Genomic DNA, 9,382 nt, shown 5'->3' with positions numbered 1-9,382 from the left:
TGAAGTATTCACTGAAATATACTGAAGTAGTCCATGAAATATACTGAAGTAGTCCATGAAATATACTGAAGTATTCACTGAAATATACTGAAGTAGTCCATGAAATATACTGAAGTAGTCACTGAAATATACTGAAGTAGTCCATGAAATATACTGAAGTAGTCCATGAAATATACTGAAGTAGTCACTGAAATATACTGAAGTAGTCCATGAAATATACTGAAGTAGTCCATGAAATATACTGAAGTAGTCACTGAAATATACTGAAGTAGTCACTGAAATATACTGAAGTAGTCCATGAAATATACTGAAGTAGTCCATGAAATATACTGAAGTAGTCCATGAAATATACTGAAGTAGTCCATGAAATATACTGAAGTAGTCACTGAAATATACTGAAGTAGTCCATGAAATATACTGAAGTAGTCCATGAAATATACTGAAGTAGTCACTGAAATATACTGAAGTAGTCCATGAAATATACTGAAGTAGTCAATGAAATATACTGAAGTAGTCCATGAAATATATTGAAGTAGTCCATGAAATATACTGAAGTAGTCCATGAAGTATACTGAAGTAGTCCATGAAGTATACTGAAGTAGTCCATGAAGTATACTGAAGTAGTCCATGAAATATACTGAAGTAGTCCATGAAGTATACTGAAGTAGTCCATGAAGTATACTGAAGTAGTCCATGAAATATACTGAAGTAGTCCATGAAGTATACTGAAGTAGTCCATGAAGTATACTGAAGTAGTCCATGAAGTATACTGAAGTAGTCACTGAAATATACTGAAGTAGTCCATGAAATATACTGAAGTAGTCCATGAAGTATACTGAAGTAGTCCATGAAGTATACTGATGTAGTCCATGAAGTATACTGAAGTAGTCCATGAAGTATACTGAAGTAGTCCATGAAGTATACTGAAGTAGTCCATGAAGTATACTGAAGTAGTCCATGAAGTATACTGAAGTAGTCCATGAAGTATACTGAAGTAGTCCATGAAATATACTGAAGTAGTCACTGAAATATACTGAAGTAGTCACTGAAATATACTGAAGTAGTCCATGAAATATACTGAAGTAGTCCATGAAATATACTGAAGTAGTCCATGAAATATACTGAAGTATTCACTGAAATATACTGAAGTAGTCCATGAAATATACTGAAGTAGTCCATGAAATATACTGAAGTATTCACTGAAATATACTGAAGTAGTCCATGAAATATACTGAAGTAGTCACTGAAATATACTGAAGTAGTCCATGAAATATACTGAAGTAGTCCATGAAATATACTGAAGTAGTCACTGAAATATACTGAAGTAGTCCATGAAATATACTGAAGTAGTCCATGAAATATACTGAAGTAGTCACTGAAATATACTGAAGTAGTCACTGAAATATACTGAAGTAGTCCATGAAATATACTGAAGTAGTCCATGAAATATACTGAAGTAGTCCATGAAATATACTGAAGTAGTCCATGAAATATACTGAAGTAGTCACTGAAATATACTGAAGTAGTCCATGAAATATACTGAAGTAGTCCATGAAATATACTGAAGTAGTCACTGAAATATACTGAAGTAGTCCATGAAATATACTGAAGTAGTCAATGAAATATACTGAAGTAGTCCATGAAATATATTGAAGTAGTCCATGAAATATACTGAAGTAGTCCATGAAGTATACTGAAGTAGTCCATGAAGTATACTGAAGTAGTCCATGAAGTATACTGAAGTAGTCCATGAAATATACTGAAGTAGTCCATGAAGTATACTGAAGTAGTCCATGAAGTATACTGAAGTAGTCCATGAAATATACTGAAGTAGTCCATGAAGTATACTGAAGTAGTCCATGAAGTATACTGAAGTAGTCCATGAAGTATACTGAAGTAGTCACTGAAATATACTGAAGTAGTCCATGAAATATACTGAAGTAGTCCATGAAGTATACTGAAGTAGTCCATGAAGTATACTGATGTAGTCCATGAAGTATACTGAAGTAGTCCATGAAGTATACTGAAGTAGTCCATGAAGTATACTGAAGTAGTCCATGAAGTATACTGCATAAGGAGGACACACAATTACTCCGTGTTCCAATAAAGCAAATTCATAATAAAATTGTTCCTTAAATAAACGCTCAATAAAATTGAAGTCATAATTTTTGCGCTGAAGAAACTGCAGACTTCTTCTGTTTGTTTGAAGTTGTCATTACTGCCACTAGTGGTGGGGAAGTGTATTACACCTGAAGGACCACAGCTGGGAAACACATGTCTAGGGGGCGCCGGCGACCCAACAATTGGGCCCCAGCCCTATGGTTGAGATGTAGTGTGATACTAGCTGACTTGTTGTAGTTGATAGTAGTAGTAGCAGCAGCATAAACGCTCCTTTATTGCTGCGGGGAGCTGCTTCCTGGCGGCAGTAAATGATCTCAACATAAAAAGCTTTCCTTCCAAATGGACTATTTTCATAGTTGGAGCATAAAAATCATCTTTACAACTTTCTAAATAGAATTATTATTTTTATTTCATGAGAGCCCTCAGGACATGAAATTATAATAATACAATATAATAATGCTGAGGCTGCAGAGGTCACGATACTGGGCAGCAGTATCAGTCTTCTCTGTTGCGGGCCCAAAACTCTGGAATGATCTTCCACTTCATGTGAGACAGGCCCCTTCTTTGGCTATTTTTAAGACCCTTCTTAAAACCCATTTTTATTCACTGGCTTTTAACCCAGCATGAGACTTTAAACTGTTTTTAACCTTTAACTTTTTTAACTGCTTTTTATCTAACAAAATTGTTCTTAGGGTAATTTTGTATTTGCTTTTTTAATGTGTATTTTACTTCTGTTTTAAATTTTATTTTTTAGTCTGTCCTTTGCCTTTATTTCTTTGTGGTGTACAGCCCTTTGTTTTTCAACTGTGGTTGTTTTTAAAGGGCTTTATAAATAAAGTTGGTATGGTATGGTATGGTATGTGCTCAGTTAGTGCACTTTGATGAGGTGAGAACAAACATAAGAGCACTTTGATGAGGTGAGAACAAACATGAGTGCACTTTGATGAAGTGAAAACAAACATGAGTGCACTTTGACGCAGTAAAAACAAACATGAGTGCACTTTGATGAAGTAAAAACAAACATGAGTGCACTTTGATGAAGTGAAAACAAACATGAGTGCACTTTGATGAGGTGAAAACAAACATGAGTGCACTTTGACGCAGTGAAAACAAACATTAGTGCACTTTGATGAAGTGAAAACAAACATGAGTGCACTTTGATGAAGGTAAAACAAACATGAGTGCACTTTGATGAAGGTAAAACAAACATGAGTGCACTTTGACGCAGTGAAAACAAACATTAGTGCACTTTGATGAAGTGAAAACAAACATTAGTGCACTTTGATGAAGGTAAAACAAACATTAGTGCACTTTGATGAAGTGAAAACAAACATTAGTGCACTTTGATGAAGTGAAAACAAACATGAGTGCACTTTGATGAAGGTAAAACAAACATGAGTGCACTTTGATGAAGGTAAAACAAACATGAGTGCACTTTGACGCAGTGAAAACAAACATTAGTGCACTTTGATGAAGTGAAAACAAACATTAGTGCACTTTGATGAAGGTAAAACAAACATGAGTGCACTTTGATGAAGGTAAAACAAACATGAGTGCACTTTGACGCAGTGAAAACAAACATTAGTGCACTTTGATGAAGTGAAAACAAACATGAGTGCACTTTGATGAAGGTAAAACAAACATGAGTGCACTTTGATGAAGGTAAAACAAACATAAGTGCACTTTGACGCAGTGAAAACAAACATTAGTGCACTTTGATGAAGTGAAAACAAACATGAGTGCACTTTGATGAAGGTAAAACAAACATGAGTGCACTTTGATGAAGGTAAAACAAACATGAGTGCACTTTGACGCAGTGAAAACAAACATTAGTGCACTTTGATGAAGTGAAAACAAACATTAGTGCACTTTGATGAAGGTAAAACAAACATTAGTGCACTTTGATGAAGTGAAAACAAACATTAGTGCACTTTGATGAAGGTAAAACAAACATGAGTGCACTTTGATGAAGGTAAAACAAACATGAGTGCACTTTGATGAGGTGAAAACAAACATGAGTGCACTTTGATGAAGTGAAAACAAAGGTGAGTGCACTTTGATGAAGTGAAAACAAACATGAGTGCACTTTTATGAAGTGAAAACAAACATGAGTGCACTTTGATGAAGTGAAAACAAACATGAGTGCACTTTGATGAAGTGAAAACAAACATGAGTGCACTTTGATGAAAGTAAAACAAACATGTTGGATCCACCATGTTGGGAAATGAGCAACAACATCTATATATATATACATTATAAATATTTCTTGGTGTTGCGCTCATGTCAACAACGTGTTGTGTGCATTCAGCCGGTACGTTGCCGCGCTTTTATTTTGAAGAGCCAAAACCGCTTTTCGTTTCTGGAGCCAAATGGATGCTAATGAGCTAATTAGCTTGTTTTCATGCTGCCAGAAACAACCTTCATCAAGTCATCTACATGCGCCACCGCGTGTGTGTGTGTGTGTGTGTGTGTGTGTGTGTGTGTGTGTGTGTGTGTGTGTGTGTGTGTGTGTGTGTGTGTGTGTGTGTGTGTGTGTGTGTGTGTGTGTGTGTGTGTGTGTGTGCGCCACCATGCTAAGTTGCTTCAGCACTAAGTACCAACACCCGCTCTTGCATATATTGTTGATATACTTTGATGCTGTAGGTCAGGGGTCAGCAACCTTTTTGAAAGCAAGAGCTACTTCTTGGGTAGTGATTAATGCGAAGGGCTACCAGTTTGATACACACTTCAATAAATTACCAGAAATAGCCAATTTGCTCAATTTACCTTTAACTCTATGTTATTATTAATAATTAATGATATTTACACTTAAATGAACGGTTTAAAAGAGGAGAAAACACGAAAAAAAAGACAATTAAATTTTGAAACATAGTTTATCTTCAATTTTGACTCTTTAAAATTCAAAATTCAACCGAAAAAAAGAAGAGAAAAACTCGCTAATTCCAATCTTTTTGAAAAAATTAAAAAAATAATTTATGGAACATCATTAGTAATTTTTCCTGATTAAGATTAATTTTAGAGTTTTAATGACATATTTTAAATAGGTTAAAATCCAATCTGCACTTTGTTAGAATATATAACAAATTGGACCAAGCTATATTTCTAACAAAGACAAAGCATTATTTCTTCTAGATTTTCCAGAACAAAATTTTTAAAAGAAATTCAAAAGACTTTGAAATAAGATTTAAATTTGATTCTACAGATTTTCTAGATTTGCCAGAATCATTTTTTTGAATTTTAATCATAATAAGTTTGAAGAAATATTTCACAAATATTCTTCGTCGAAAAAACAGAAGCTAAAATGAAACATTTTATTAAAATGTATTTATTATTCTTTACAATAATAAAAAAAACAAACTTGAACATTGATTTAAATTGTCAGGAAAGAAGAGGAAGGAATTTAAAAGGTAAAAAGGTATATGTGTTTAAAAATCCTAAAATCATTTCTAAGGTTGTATTTTTTCTCTAAAATTGTCTTTCTAAAAGTTATAAGAAGCAAAGTAAAAAAATGTATGAATTTATTTAAACAAGTGAAGACCAAGTCTTTAAAATATTTTCTTGGATTTTCAAATTCTATTTGAGTTTTGTCTCTCTTAGAATTAAAAATGTCGGGCAAAGCGAGACCAGCTTGCTAGTAAATAAATACAATTTAAAAAATAGAGGCACCGATGATCGTGGTGAAATCCTCCGTCGCGCCGTCGATCGCTGGAATGCAGGTGAGCACGGGTGTTGATGAGCAGATGAGGGCTGGCGTAGGTGCAGAGCTAATGTTTTCAGCATAGCTCTGTCGAAGTCCCGTAGCTACGTTAGCTTCAATGGCGTCATTAGCAACAGCATTGCTAGGCTTCGCCAGGCGGGACAGCATTAACCGTGTAGTTACAGGTCCAGGGTTTGGTTCAGTGTCTCCTGATAGTAGAAGTAATAGTAGTATTGTTGATCTTCGGTCTATCCTTCCAGTCTGAGGCATGTTTCTTTTGTTTCTATCCGCAGTTGAGCACGATGCTATCACGTTAGCTCCGAAGCTAAAGTGTTTCGCCGATGTATTGTCGTGGAGATAAAAGGCACTGAATGTCCATTCCGCGTTCTGGACTCTCATTTTCAAGAGGATATAGTATCCCAGGTGGTTTGAAATACAAATCCGTGATCCACAATAGAAAAAGGAGAGAGTGTGGAATCCAATGAGCCAGCTTGTACCTAAGTTACGGTCAGAGCGAAAAAAGATACGTCCTGCACTGCACTCTAGTCCTTCACTCACTTTCCTCATCCACAAATCTTTCATCCTGGCTCAAATTAATGGGGTAATCGTCGCTTTCTCGGTCCGAATCTCTCTCGCTCCATTGTAAACAACGGGGAATTGTGAGGAATACTAGCTCCTGTGACGTCACGCTACTTCCGCTACAGGCAAGGCTTTTTTTTTATCAGCGAGCAAAAGTTGCGAACTAACTTTATCGTCGATGTTCTCTACTAAATCCTTTCAGCAAAAATATGGCAATATCGCGAAATGATCAAGTATGACACATAAAATGGATCTGCTATTCCCGTTTAAATAATAAAAAAAATAATTTCAGTAGACCTTTGACTCCTTGTGTCTTACTTTTGCATCTCTCCTGGTTGTGTTGTACGAGCTGGTCTCCTCAAGCTTCAGTAAAACTTGGCCAAGTACTATCCTGTCTCTGTGGTCCTCTTTGCATCTCTCCTGGTTGTGTTGTACGAGCTGGTCTCCTCAAGCTTTAGTAAAACTTGGCCAAGTACTATCCTGTCTCTGTGGTCCTCTTTGCATCTCTCCTGGTTGTGTTGTACGAGCTGGTCTCCTCAAGCTTCAGTAAAACTTGGCCGAGTACTATCCTGTCTCTGTGGTCCTCTTTGCATCTCTCCTGGTTGTGTTGTCCGAGCTGGTCTCCTCAAGCTTTAGTAAAACTTGGCCGAGTACTATCCTGTCTCTGTGGTCCTCTTTGCATCTCTCCTGGTTGTGTTGTAAGAGCTGGTCTCCTCAAGCTTCAGTAAAACTTGGCCGAGTACTATCCTGTCTCTGTGGTCCTCTTTGCATCTCTCCTGGTTGTGTTGTAAGAGCTGGTCTCCTCAAGCTTCAGTAAAACTTGGCCGAGTACTATCCTGTCTCTGTGGTCCTCTTTGCATCTCTCCTGGTTGTGTTGTAAGAGCTGGTCTCCTCAAGCTTTAGTAAAACTTGGCCAAGTACTATCCTGTCTCTGTGGTCCTCTTTGCATCTCTCCTGGTTGTGTTGTAAGAGCTGGTCTCCTCAAGCTTCAGTAAAACTTGGCCGAGTACTATCCTGTCTCTGTGGTCCTCTTTGCATCTCTCCTGGTTGTGTTGTACGAGCTGGTCTCCTCAAGCTTTAGTAAAACTTGGCCAAGTTTGTCTGTATCGAACCTCCTCTGCATGAATAAACTTCTGTTTCTTTGAAATTTCACCGCTAACATATTCCTAGCCACTTCCTGCTCCGTCACTGATGCAAATATGACATCAAATTTGGGGCTGCGCGATTAATCGACATTGAGGTTTTAATTAGTGCGATGACATAACCACAAAAGGTGGAGTTTTGTTGTCGTTTTCGGAGGGTTTCTCCGCCGTCACCGCCATTTGAGTGACGTGTCGGCCAGTCAGAACTGTCGAGCCTCGCATTCTTTGTCTCCTGTCCGATCAAACGTGTTCAAGGAACACTGTGTTGGATACTTCTCCTGATGCCTTATTTGTATTTGACTTTATTCAATGTTTGGCTAGAATTGTATTTAACAAAACCGGTTTTCTTTGAAATAATATATCAAACTGTAAGACATTTTTATGTATTTTATGGAAAAACGTAATTAATCACAGAACTGTTACACCATGTTATTAATAAAGTGCTGATTTTCAATCGAGAATCGCTTTGAATCGAATCGTTGCTCCCAAGAATCGAATCGAATCGTGTGTTGTCCAAAGATTCAGATACCTCAAATACTGTACATCATTACAATGAATTTGTGTTTTTGTTGCACGCGGACCTATTTAAGTGACGGACCGGCAGCCAGTGCTGACAACCACTGATGTATAAAAGTTGTGAGTTATGTCAATAAAACGACTATTTACAGTATTCAGTTTTTTGAGTTGATGAACATCTGCCTGTGAGTTACTGGATGCCTTCGAGGTTGTTGGGGTTGATGAAGCACCGTAGTCAGTAGTCCAGAGTTAGCTGGCCTTCGCTAACTCCTATTAGCATGCGTGAAATATTGTTGTGTGGTGTTGCTTCCTTGTTTGTCACTACCCCAAGCCGGCCATCATGCACGTAGCAGCGGCACTTGAAGTGAGCGTGTCATAATGACTGCAGTCAGATGGATACAAAGTATCGCTAGTCCAGAATCTTAATGGTCTTCCTGGACCGACCCAATTAGGAACCGGTACCAAAAAATACCAAAACACGATATACTTCCCTACTAAAAAATGTAGGGACAACTGCTCCTGATTGACAATCAGGAGACCCACCTGTAACTGGTTGACAATCAGGAGACACATCAGGAGACACACCTGTAACTGGTTGACAATCAGGAGACACACCTGCTCCTGGTTGACAATCAGGATACACACCTGTAACTGGTTGACAGTCAGGCTACACACCTGTAACTGGTTGACAGACAGTCAGGAGACACACCTGTAACTGGTTGACAGTCAGGAGACACACCTGCTCCTGGTTGACAATCAGGATACACACCTGTAACTGGTTGACAGTCAGGACACACACCTGTAACTGGTTGACAGACAGTCAGGAGACACACTTGCAACTGGTTGACAATGAGAAAACACACCTGCTCCTGATTGACAATCAGGAGACACACACCTGTAACCGGTTGATAATCAGGAGACACATCAGGAGACACACCTGCTCCTGGTTGACAATCAGGAGAAACACCTATAACTGGTTGACAATCAGGAGACACACCTGCTCCTGGTTGACAATCAGGATACACACCTGTAACTGGTTGACAGTCAGGAGACACACCTGCTCCTGGTTGACAATCAGGATACACACCTGTAACTGGTTGACAGTCAGTCAGGAGACACACCTGCTCCTGGTTGACAATCAGGATACACACCTGTAACTGGTTGACAGTCAGGATACACACCTGTAACTGGTTGACAGACAGTCAGGAGACACACTTGCAACTGGTTGACAATGAGAAAACACACCTGCTCCTAATTGACAATCAGGAGACACACACCTGCAACTGGTTGATAATCAGGAGACACATCAGGAGACACACCTCCTCCT

The 9,382-nt window shown here is 38.1% G+C and overlaps 1 protein-coding gene across 2 annotated transcripts in view; it reads left to right on the top strand.

Annotated features, from left to right (window-relative positions):
* Window positions 1–9,382, top strand: part of LOC133638841 (glutamate receptor ionotropic, delta-1-like) — an 81,601-nt gene that overhangs the window by 19,643 nt on the left and 52,576 nt on the right. The window lies entirely within an intron of this gene.

The sequence above is a fragment of the Entelurus aequoreus genome, linkage group LG21 (genome assembly GCF_033978785.1).
Source record: "Entelurus aequoreus isolate RoL-2023_Sb linkage group LG21, RoL_Eaeq_v1.1, whole genome shotgun sequence".
Classification (NCBI taxonomy): Eukaryota; Metazoa; Chordata; class Actinopteri; order Syngnathiformes; family Syngnathidae; genus Entelurus; species Entelurus aequoreus.
This window is presented reverse-complemented; position numbering and strand designations above follow the sequence as displayed.